Raw genomic sequence first — 13,413 nt, forward strand, 5'->3', positions numbered from 1 at the left:
ACTCATTCCCACTGTAATTCTTTCCAAAGAATTCTGTAACCATGAGTTGCTCCTCTGGCATCGAATCATCAATAGGGACTTCATCATCGATCCTCATCCTTGATAAGTGATCAGCTACACCGTTCTCTATACCCTTCTTGTCTACTATTTCCATGTCAAACTCTTGCAGAAGTAGTATCCATCTCAATAGTCTTGGCTTAGTGTCCTTCTTTGCATAAATGTGTCTCAAGGCTGCATGATCTGTGTAGACTATGACTTTAGAACCCACCAAGTAGCTTCTGAACTTTTCAAACGCAAAAACAACTGCCAATAACTCCTTCTCTGTCGTGGCGTACTTCACCTGAGCATCATCCATTGTTCTACTTGCGTAATAGATGACATGGAGCTTCTTGTCAATCTTTTGTCCCAAGACTGCTCCTACAGCGTAATCTGAGGCGTCACACATGATTTCGAATGGATAGTCCCAGTTTGGAGCTTGGACTATTGGAGCTGAAATCAGAGCTTCCTTGATGAGTTGAAAAGCTTTCAGGCATTCCTCATCAAAATCAAACTCTGTTTCCTTACACAGCAGCCTTGTCATTGGTCTTGCCAGCTTGGAGAAATCCTTGATAAACCTTCTATAAAACCCAGCATGTCCCAGAAAACTTCTCACGTCCTTGACACTCTTTGGTGGTTGCAGTTGCACCATAACCTCAATCTTTGCTCTGTCAACCTCTATACCCCTCTCTGAAATCTTGTGCCCCAATACAATGCCTTCTTTGACCATGAAATGGCATTTTTCCCAGTTGAGTACCAAGTTCGTCTCTTCACACCTAGAAAGTACCCTGCACAAGTTTGACAAACAAGAGGAGAAGGAGGAGCCATACACGGAAAAGTCATCCATGAATACCTCAACCATCTCCTCAATTAAATCCGAGAAGATAGAAGTCATACACCGCTGAAATGTAGCTGGTGCATTACAGAGACCAAAAGGCATTCTTTTATATGCAAAGGTTCCATATGGACATGTGAATGTAGTTTTCTCTTGATCATTAGGGTGAATTGGTATTTGAAAGAAACCACTATAACCATCAAGAAAGCAGTAATATGGGTGATTAGCCAACCTTTCTAGCATTTGGTCAATGAATGGAAGTGGAAAATGATCTTTCCTAGATGCAGAATTCAACTTCCTATAGTCAATGCACATTCTATGTCCAGTTATAGTTCTAGTGGGTATTAGCTCATCTTTATCATTTTTTACAACAGTCATACCTCCTTTCTTTGGAACACAATGAACTGGAGATACCCAAGTGCTATCGGAAATAGGGTAAATTACACCTGCTTCCAATAGTTTAAGTATCTCTTTCTTTACAACTTCTTTTAAATTAGGATTCAACCTTCTTTGGGGTTCAATGCTCGAATAAGATTCATTTTCAAGATGAATGCGATGTGTGCATAAACTAGGTGAAATGCCCTTTATATCATCAAGTGAATAACCAATGGCTCTTCTATACTTTTTCAGTTCAGTTAATAGAAGATGCACTTGTTCATTAGTTAATGCATCATTCACAATGACAGGATATGTAGAGTTATTACCTAGAAATGCATACCTGAGTCCTTTGGGAAGCGGCTTAAGTTCAACTTTTGGTGCCTTGAGTTCAGACCAGTCGTCTGATGTTGGAATGATCAGCTCCGCAGGGATGTCAACTGTAGTGGTCGAGTGTTTAGTCGAGTAAGTCCTCGAGTGAGCAGGTTGAGCCTGAGTTGAGTCCTCGTCATTCACTGCCATTACCTCTGTTGCTGACCCATTCAATTCCTCAAAGGATTCTGACTCTTCTACTGCTTTGTGTGAGTCTAACAGCTTCTGGTAACCCAAAGTTTCTAAATGCAGAAACCCTTCTTCACCATTCTTGGTCAAAGCATTCTTAAGGTGATCTTCTTCAGCTAGTTCCTCTAGTAACTCATCAGCTAACTGATCCATTTCTTCAATCCAAAAGAGTTGCCCTTTTATAGTTGGCTTCTTCATTGCATCCTTTATATCAAAGGTCATTTTAAGGTCTTTACCAAGGTTCAGATCGATCTTCCCCTTCTTGACATCAATGATGGCTCCAGCAGTCGCCAAGAAAGGTCTTCCCAAAATTAAAGGATCCTTGGGTTCTTCATCCATCTCAAGCACTACAAAGTCAGTTGGTATCTCCACAACTCCTATCCTGATTGGTAAGTCTTCAAGTAGCCCATGAGGTATCCTTACTGATCTGTCAGCAAGAATAAGGGAGATGTTGCAGGACTTGTATTTGCTGAAACCAAGTCTTTTCGCAACTGAGAGGGGCATGAGGCTCACTGATGCGCCTAGATCGCAGAGGCATCTATTGAATGATAAAGGACCTAATGAACACGGTAGAGTGAATGAGCCAGGATCACCAAGCTTCTTTGGAATGATCTTCTTCTGAATAATAGCACTGCATTCATGACTCAATACTACCATTCCTTGCACTTCTTGAATTCTTTCCATGATCAGGTCTTTCAAAAACTTGTGGGAATCCGGAATAAGCGCGAGAGCATCAACAAGAGGTATTCTTAATTCAACTTCTTTGATGTTCTTGGCAAACATAGCTCTATACTTTTCTGCCAATGCTTTCTTGTGTCGTCCAGGGAATGGAAGTGGGGGTTTGTAAGGAGGAGGAACAAAAACCTTCTCCTTGTTCTTAGCAGCAACTGGTCTTAGAACAGCAGGTGATGTTACTGGAATTGGTGATCGAGTAACATGGTCGAGTGGAGGGTCGAGTATTTCTGTTGGCTTGTCAGCTTGATCTTCATTGAGATTGAAATCCTCCCCATATTGGTCTGCACTGTCCTCAGTGGCTGGCTTAGGTCCCTCTCTGGTTGGAAGTTCTTTACCACTGCGCAGGGTGATAGCATGAGCCTGAGCATAGTCTTTTGGATTCTGAATCGCTTTGCCTGGAAGTTGGCCAGTAGGTTTTGGAGCAGATGTTGATGCAGATTGTCCTTCCAAGTATCGGACTTTAGAATTCAGTGCTTCCACTTTGACATTTAAGTCATTGTAGCTACAGTCCAGCTTATTGTGTAATTCGGATATCTTCTTAGCAATCTCCATGGAGCCAGATGCCTGTCCTTGGAGAATCTGTTATAGCATTTGCTTCATGTCAGAATCAGGAGCAGCGGAACCTTGGTGTTGCTGAGCTGCAAACCCAGGTGGTGGTTGCTGCTGGTAGTTCCCCTGAAATTGTTGCTTGGGAGCAAAACCTTGGTTGTAGGGAACAAAAGGTTTATTCTGACCCGGCTGTTATTGTGGAGGATACACTTGATCCTGTGGATTAGCAACGTTGGTGCTGCGGTAAGAAAGGTTGGGGTTATTAGTCTTGAAGTTGTTATACCCTTTGTAGCCGCCTTGATTGTTGATGTAGCTGACCTCTTCTAACTGGTTCCCCTCCCCATCTTGGACTTGATACTGCTCGTCATCAAGTAGAAAGTGCACATTCTTCTGCTGGCCAAGGATAAGCCTATCCAGTTTCTCATTAAGAGCTTTCATCTCTTTACTATGCTTTGCATCCGATTCTCCAATACCTCTGTTGGAGCGATCAAAATCCTCGTTATAATTACCATCGGATTGAGCTAAGTTCTCAATTAATTCCCAGCCTTCTTCAACATCCTTATTCAAGAAATTCCCATTAGAAGCAGTGTCCAGCAACATTCTGATCTTGGGCAAAACTCCCCTGTAGAGTGTGCTTAGTAGAGAAGCCTTCTTGAAACCATGGTGTGGACACTGTATAGTGTAGCCTTTGAATCTCTCCCAGGCTTCACAAATGGATTCAGACTGCTTTTGGGTAAAACTGGAGATTTCATTCCTAAGCCGTGCAGTTCTTGAATTTGAGAAGAACTTTGTTAAGAAGGCCTTCTTGCAATCGTCCCAAGATGTGATGGAGCCAGCAGGTAACGTCTTTTCCCATTGGTGTGCTTTGTCTCCCAGTGAGAAGGGAAACAGGCGCAGCTTGAAACTGTCCTCACTAACACCGTTTATCTTGGTGAGGCTGCAGAGCCTATCGAAGTTATCCAAGTGGTCTAAGGGATCTTCCAGAGGCAGACCATGGAACTTGTTTCCTTGAATCATCGAGATGAGACCACTTTTAATCTCGAAGTTATTGTTTTGGACAGCAGGAGGCACAATTCCTTGCCTCTGATGGTGGTTTCTTGGTGCATCTCCAGCACCAATGTTTGCAGGCAGATTGTTGACATCTTGTTCATCAGCCATTCTGAAAGGATGGTTGTGTTCAAGGTCTGTAGTGTCTCTCCTTTCCCTTAGTTCTCTGTCAATACGGTCAATGTTATCGTTGAAAAGGAGGTTCTGGTTGCCTTTTGATCGAGTTTGCATACAGCAGGGTTGTACCTGGATCAAGAAGACAACAAGAAAAAACACAAAGTTAGTAGCCTAAGTGAAAATTGAAATAGAACTTGATCTAAGCAAGTCTGAAATCTCAAATGTAACAAACAAACACCCAAATGGCAACGGCGCCAAATTGATAGTAGGATTTTAGCTAAGATCAATTATCCTTAAATCATTATCATGTCATTGTAGTATTTAAGGTGTCAATCCAAATGGGTGTGATGCTAGCAATCAAGATGCAATCAGATATCACAGAGTCAAGCCAAGCAATAACAGGTTTTGGCGTTGTTAACAGCTCTAGCGATCATGCAGATAACATAAATTCTAACTATAACAGGCAATATACTCGATCACACAGCTTGATGCCAAGCACTGGATGTGGTCGAGTATCAGGTCGAGTAATTTAACAGAAACTGTAAACAGGGTACTCGACTGCACAGTTTGTTACCAAACTACTGGGTGTGGTCGAGTACTTCAAATGAAACAGGGTAGAAAGGATAAAACTGAGCAACAAGTAACCAGATCAAGCAATTAATAGCGATGTAAACAAAGAAATCAAATGGAAGAGAAATTCCCGAGGATGGGGTAATCGAGTAGTGAAGTCTCCTTAATCTAACAGGTGGTTAACATGCTCAACAAACTATCCCTAGACAACAAGTTCAATAGCCAAATCAAAGTGCTACCGCAACAGAGATCCTCAAGCAAAGCTAGTCCCAGACTCAATCACCATTGACGAGAGCTAACCTAACAGGCATTACGAAACAACAAGTCTAAGCCAAAACGCTCCCTGTAACCAATACCTTGGTACAGAGCCACGAATCTCTGGAATTAGTGGTTCAGACATTTCATCGAACACCTTTTGGGTGCGGAAATGTCTGGGCTCAGATTCCAGTTGATCAGAAAGCAATCAGCATTAAGAACAACTAATCCAGAAGGGATCTACCAATCAAACTCAACCACCTAGCAGATCAAGGATTCTAAACTACTCTAACCCATCCTCAAGAACCCTAATCACTACTCAAAACTCATGAACATGAACATAAACCCAGAAATGCATAAAAACTTCATACTAGCAAGATCTCAACAAGATGAACAACTTTGTAGAAGAAATCAAAAGCAAATACTCAATAGATTAAGAGAAATCTGGATTACAAAGATGAAGAAACACTAATTGTTCTGCAGAAAAATAACTTAGTCTGAAAATTATGAGAAACCACTTATTTATAGCAAATACTAGGAAACCCTAAATCACAAGACGACAAAGTATTAGGGCGGTTTACGGAGATACTCGACCCTTGTGATCGAGTAGAGAGGTTGAATAAAGTTGGCGCCTTGCGATTTTCTTGCTCTGGGCATGTTGTGATCGAGCATTTGGGTCGAGTATGTGCTCGCGTTCTGCTTCATCCTCTTCTCTTCCTTATGCTCAATGTCTGGTTGAGTGGGAATCTGAGAAGACTCTGAAGCTTGTGATCAAGAGGCTGCTTGGAGGTGGTGATCGAGCATCTGCTCGAGTGATCTGAGGGAGGCTTGCTGGGGAATGCTCGACTGACACGATCGAGTATGTCAACAGAGGATGCGATCAAGTGTTGTGGCAGGTTGTGGTCGAGCATCTGCTTCAGTGGCCAGGATGATGGTACTCGACCTCGTGATCGAGTATGTGGTCGAGTGATGGCGTTGAAGTGGTGATCGAGTCATTTGGTGAAGAGCATGGTCGAGCGCTTGAGAAGCGGTGGAGCTGATCTACTCGATCACCGTGGTCGAGTGGTTCCTTGTTTTGTCCCTGATCATGCTCGACTGAGTAGGTCGAGTGTGCTGTCTGATTTAGCTCTGCTTCTCTCAATCTGCTCACAAGTGGCTCCGAAGCACCTGAAAACAACTCAAATATGCAGTATGCATGCAAAACTATCCTAAACATGTAAAGTGATGACAAATGATGAAGAATGGTATGAAACAATGATGAAACGATGCTAAAGTGATGCTAAATGGTTGCTTAAAACAGGTAAAATATAGACATATCACTCATGTACACGATAATATGTACAACAGTACAAGGCTTAATGGTGTGTATGCAATGAGTTATTGTTAGCCTGCTTAAGAGCAACCACGAAAAATCGAAAAGCAACACTCAAAAACTTTAAAAGTGGATTTTCAAAGACAGTATATAAGTCAATCATGACTTTTCAAAAAGTTTGAAATCGAGTTGATGCAGACCACACACGTTCAGTGATACTACAATTTGTTAGATTTCAAGATTGCATATACATAATACATGTACCTAATTAACCAACTAGCCCAAACAAATTAAAGCGCTTTACAATATTTTCAGTAACTCATTTTGTAAACATTTACTTCCATATATTGTGTCTAGGTCCTAATAACGAAGATCTTACAATTTGTGCTTCAACAAAACTATAGAAATGCACACATAAAATAGAAATAAGAAAAAATTAAATATAGATAAATAAAAGTTTTGACCAATTAATTTTATCTTCAGAAGCATCAATTTAGTTAAAAAAGAATTAAAAATATAGTTAACTATGCAATATATAGAATGATAATCTAACAAATACAGCAATACCGGTCAACGGTTTCCCTGCAAAATAAACAATAATTAAAAAAATAATTAGAAATACAAACTTTCAAAGAAACTTTTCACAAACTCGTGAAAATATATATGTTAATGGTCATAGTTGTGAGACTATATTTCTTGCATGAATTATATTCAATAAGTTATTGAATCACTGTTTACTCTTTACTCACATATTCAATATCGGAAATTAACGGGTTGGATAAGCGGAAAACAGATCGGGTAACGGGACGAGTATAAAAAAATATTAATATCCGATACTCGATTCTTACCCACATGTAGTAGAATTATACCCTTTACCCGACCAAACAACCACGAGTACCCTTTGTTCAAGACGGATATGGACCGGATAACGAATCAAATACATGTAATATATATCAGTATCTAGCCCTAAATGTTATATACAAAATATATATATATACAAACAAAACCTTGCACATATGTTAATAGTCTTCTTTATATTTTGTTTATGTTTCTGTGCAAAAAATATTTTTCATAAAATCTTTTAATCGTTGAACTTATGGAATATCCGAAAATATGAAAGACAATTATTTCATCATTGTAATATTAACTATGTATCTATAAAGTTATTGTGGGTGGATAACACTCTTAAGCATCCAAATTACGAAACCCCTGAAAAAATTAATCAAACTGGTACAGTCGGTGAATAAATGTTTGTCGAATTCTCACACCAAACTTTATAAACAATATGGGCTAACAAAACATTTGGCCGAACAATATTTTTTAAAACAATTAAAAGAAAAATAAATCGGCCAAACTGAAATTAGGTATTTATAGATTCTTCGGCCTCTATAATTTTTAAATATCTAATAAGAAAAATACTAAGGGGGTGATTGGCAGGAAGCTTTAAAGATTTTAAGAAAATTCTTAATTTTTTCTAGTTATTTTTTGACTTTAACTTTTTTAAAAAGTTTTTAGAGCCCCCCCTCTTTTTTCTTTGGTATCCTTCTTTTTTAAAAGTCTCAAAAACAAATAATAAAGCTTTTAAATAAATAATAATTAAAAACTTTCTTTTTTCTTCTCCCCATTATAATTAGAATTTCTCTATATGTTTACATATATTTTTCACAAATACTTTTTGATAAATTAATTATTATCATTTTTCTATCTTTCTTTTAAAATCCAATTCAATAATAATCATTTTATTTTCATCATCACCATTAATATTGGTGTAAGAAAGTTTATAGAATAGTATTTTTAATAAAACATATACTTTTCATATAGGCCATTCAATTATTTCATAAATTGCTTCATCACTAATAGTTTTACTGATTTTTGATTACTCAAAATTATACAACTACTCAACAAAAAGGAAACATTCAAAACATTATTATTAACCATAACAATTGCTCAAGAATCATTCAAGATAAGTATTTTAATTATTTCTATCTTTTAATTTATTTTGTCACATGATTCATTTATAACATTATTTATATATATTATGAATATATATCATCTTTAAAAAATAACCGTCACAATTTCTACAACTTTATTCTACCAATGAGACTTTAACAGCCAAAGTTTCTACAGCCAAAATCTCTGTATCCAAAGTTTATACATGCAAAGTCCTTAAAACCAAAGTATTTACAACCAAAACTAACAGCCCTTACCAATCGGCCCCTAAATTAGAAATACTTAAGTTTTACATATAACAAATCACATGTTTAAGATGGATTATCACACGATTAAAAAAACATATCTATTATTATCAATTGAATAAAACACATTTTTTTTTTACCAAACTTAAACCCTCCAAAACCCAAATCATACATTCCGCATCAAGTTTTGGGAAGAAACTCGCATGACTCGAATTACTCCTCATACCGTTCGCAATTTCTTTGTCTTTAATGATTTTTCGGGTATCAAACACCAACGTGTAAGCAAGAAAATTTCAATAGGTAAACTTATTTTTACCTACACATATCAACTACTTTTTAAGTATTTTAAATTACAATAATTCATTTTAATTTTGGGTATTAAAACTAAAAATGATTTAATAGACATGTAGAATATTCATTGATTTTTCAAAAATCATAATTGAGGATGGTGTTGAGATTCTTACTTTCACTCTACTTGATCCAAAAGCTTTAAACTTTTGTAAAATTCTATACAATTAAAATGAGGTAGTTGTCTATTTCATTAGTAGTTACTTTTACCATTACAAAATAAATTGTACAAACGAACAATTGTGTTGTCATTTGATTGGAGAGGATGATAATTATATTATACGATTGTGGATAGAGAAATGTTAAGATAACAAGATTAAGGAAGATCCAGTATTCACTATTTTGAGTTTTTTTTAGATAATTGAATATGAAGGTACTTACGTATTCGTTAGCAGTGGCGGACCCAGAAATTGTTTTTACCGGGGTCAAATTTTTTTTTCCAATTATATCATATAATTTCCTGTTTTATATTATTACACAAATACTAAACAAATGTGATTTTTTTTTATAAAAACATTTCTACTTTGTCATGGTTAATTAAAAAAGGTGTACAAGTTCCAATAAATGCTTTGATTTGATAACACTCATAAACATACAAATAACGTACTGTGTTATTTTATATGTTGATATGGGTGATTAAATGTTTCTCTATTCCCACACTAAACTTTTTCAAGAAAATGGGATAACTCAAAATTTGGCCCAACAAAAAATATTTAAAAAAAATTAATCGGCCCAATTAAAATTAATTATTTACAGTTTATTGTATTTTTATAATTTATAAATGTTTAATAAGAAAAGTACTAAATTATAAATGTTTAAATTATGTATAGCATATTACATGTTTAAGATGGATTATCACACTAATTTATAGTGATCTATTATTATCTACTAGGTTTTGAACCCACAAGTAGCGTGGGTTTATTTGATATATTTTGGTGAAAATTATATACGATTGATGATAGATTTAAATTACTATTAAAGCAGAATTTCATTTCAAATGCACAATTATAAAAATTATAAAAATCAATAGTGTTGAAGAATAAAATCTTATCAAGAGAATTATGAATCAATCTTGTTTTCTCATATTCAATTGGCCGCCAACACTTATGTCTTCGTATTTCTCTTCACATTCATCGTTTCTAACTCTTCATATACCTTCTCGTCATCTAAATTTTTAATTTTACATGGCCGTTGTCATCGTTACTTTTCGCTTCATCGTTACTTTTCGCTTCTTCGTTACACTCTTCCTCTTTATCTTCCTCACTTTTTTCCTCATCTTCTCCATCTTCTTCTATGTAAAACATTCGTAATTATTTGGTTAAAAACAGAGCAAGAAATTTAAACTTACTAACATCAACCAAACATAGCTCCATAAACCTACGAATTAACTATCATTTGACCTTCTCAACTCAAAATTTGATGTCTTTCTACCAAAACTTAGTTCCACGTCTCCAGAATACTCCTACCAAATTTCAGATGATTTCGAATACGTTTAGATGTTCATGTCTCCATTTTTTTAGTTAGATCTAAAACTTTAAAAGAAATCTTCTCGAACATATTGAAGAAGCTTTCTTCTAAAATTCCGATTAATTCTATATCTCACCACTAAACGTCAAGAAAGTAATACCAAAAACCTCGCTATCAAGTTTCAGCTAAATATGAACTCAACGTTACCATAAAGTGGTCATGTTATAACTGTTTTCTCACTTTTCTTTTCCATATATGATAATCCATTTTTTTCTTATGGTATCACAATCAGGCATCTTCTCACGACAATGGGTTTCTCTCTATCTATCTATCTATCGCTCTCTGGTTTGTCTATATCTATCCGTGTTTCTCTCTTTCCCCTTCACTTTTACGTGTAAAATAACCCTCTTTGTTACCTATATTATGACGTCAATTGTTTATATTGCAAGGAAACTCTCATCAATTAAATCTATTACTTTTTTTTAAGTCTCGTTAATTCTCGTTTTGATTAAAATTTGTACTCCAAAAAGAGCAACTTTTTCCATAATTTTAACAAAAGTCTTTATACCTTGTCTGGTTAGATATCATCCAACTAAAGTATAAACAACCTAAGTTATAAAAAAAAACAGAATTATGCAAGAAGTTACCTCATTAGCCATAGTTGCATCCACTTACATTTTAACGACAACAATTATCACCTTGCATGACCTTACATGTATGTTCCTAAACTTCCACCACCACCACCACTTCATTAGATTTATTAGCTCATGGCACTTCTTGGGCACAAGCAATTGATGCTGAATTCGTTAGAACCATTAAATAACCAATCAAAATAATTTGTTTTAGAGTAACACAACTTGTTTTCCAAGGAACCTCTTGCAACCTCCAAGACCAGAATCATTGCCTATTTTCTCATAAAATTTCTGCTATTCAACCAGCATAGCCACTACATGTTCTCAATTATTGATAATTTCACACGTATACTCGATTTAAGATCCACATGTTTTGAAAATTTTCAAACAAAAATCCTTAATGCTACAAAATTGCAAATTACTTGTGCAGAAAGCAACATGAACATGGCCACATGTATAGCTAACAAGACATGTGTGCTTGTCATTGATCCTTCTTCTTTAAACCAAAAATTTAACTCAAACAATCAAATCAAGGTCTTATGATTCACAACCGATATGAAAGAACACAAACATCGACCAATGATGCTTGTCATCGATCCTTCTTTTTCAGACCCAAAACTTTTACACAAACAACATCAAATCATATATAACATCATACACAAACACATGTTTTACGGCTCATCGAAGATATAAAACACAAACAACGTGACAAAGAGAGAAAAGTGCCCACAGTGGCAAAAGCGATGAAAAAATAATAAGAGGCGCCATTAAAAGGAGTTACCAACCCTAATTCTACTAACGGTTTGAAATTTATAGTTTTAAAAATTATGATGAATCTGATACCTCCGGTTACTATTTATATAATCCTAAGTTAATCGAATATGTTTTTTGTTAACATAATAAGAATATAAGTTTAATGTATCCCATATAATGTATTTCAAAAATTTAATTTTTTTTCTCCTATAGATTGCTTTTCTTATTTCTGTATGTTGTTTTTCAAAAGTTTATATTTCTATTCTTTATATATATATAATTTTTTTCTTTACTCATAAATATCTTAATATATAAAATATTAAAATCTTAAAATATTAATTAATGTTATTTCAAAAATGTTAACTAATGTCAAAAAATATTTACATTTTTTTATTATTTTATTTTATGTATTTGATAACAAAATTTATTTTTATAATTGTTTCATATTTTTAGATATTTTGTTTATAGATTTAATAATCTATAAAAATTAAAAACATTACATTTTGATTATTTATATTATGTTTTAAATAACACAAGATAATAATTAGAAATATTTCCATATTTTCAAATATTTCTGTTATTTTTTTTTTCCTTTTTACTAAATTGTTTTAAAAAAAATTATCGGAATCAAAATATGTTAATTATTGAAGTGGCAAATCGCGATTGGGTGTTTTAAATCCCAGGTGGACTGCCTCAGAAGATTATAACCTCGACTTTTATATAGTATAGATTACATATAATACATCTTACCTTTTTTTATTTTTACCCTTCAAAGTTCAACTATCTTTTAATACATACAGTACACACATACATCTTTTAGATATATGTTACCTTAGTTTACCGTACCATATTTTTCAATTATATTATCTCTAAAATATAATCAGAATTACAGTAAAACCTCTATAAATTAATAATGTTGGGACCATGATATTTTATTAATTTATAGTGATATTAATTTATCTATAAATTAATAATTATTAATTTATAGCGTAAATTAATATTTATTAATTTATAGAAAGTTTTGTTTCAATTGTAAAAACTTTTTTAAAAAAATACGAGCTAAAGCAATGTGATCTAACTAAGATTAATGTTTTGGATGTTATAAATTTTATAGTTTTAGCCTTAAACACTTAATATTTCGAAAAAAATAATTTATTTTGACAATGAATAACAACGATTATAGAATTCACATATACAAACGATATACATAAATTAAAATTCACAAAGACATCCATTGTTGTATTTTAAAAACATATACGACTATTAAAAAAAAATTATGCATATTCAAAATTTAAAAACTTACAAGATGTTTTGGCTATTTTTATGAAAAACACTAAAACTATTATATATATATGTGAAAATTACATGATTATTAATTTATGATATTATTGGGACTGAGATTTCAAAAAAATTATTATCTTATTATCTTATCGAATTTGGTTAATTTTTACATTGGCCCGACTCGGGACCAGCCAAATTTATTAATTTATCGTGTTTATTAATTTATCGAGTATTAATTTATAGAGGTTCTACTGTACATAGTCACATAACCTAAAAATATGAATTTTTCAACTTATAAAATTTTCTATTAATATAACCTGAACGTACGTCCGGATCCGATCCTAG

Source organism: Arabidopsis lyrata (genome assembly GCF_000004255.2).
Source record: "Arabidopsis lyrata subsp. lyrata unplaced genomic scaffold ARALYscaffold_2, whole genome shotgun sequence".
In the NCBI taxonomy this organism is placed as follows: Eukaryota; Viridiplantae; Streptophyta; class Magnoliopsida; order Brassicales; family Brassicaceae; genus Arabidopsis; species Arabidopsis lyrata.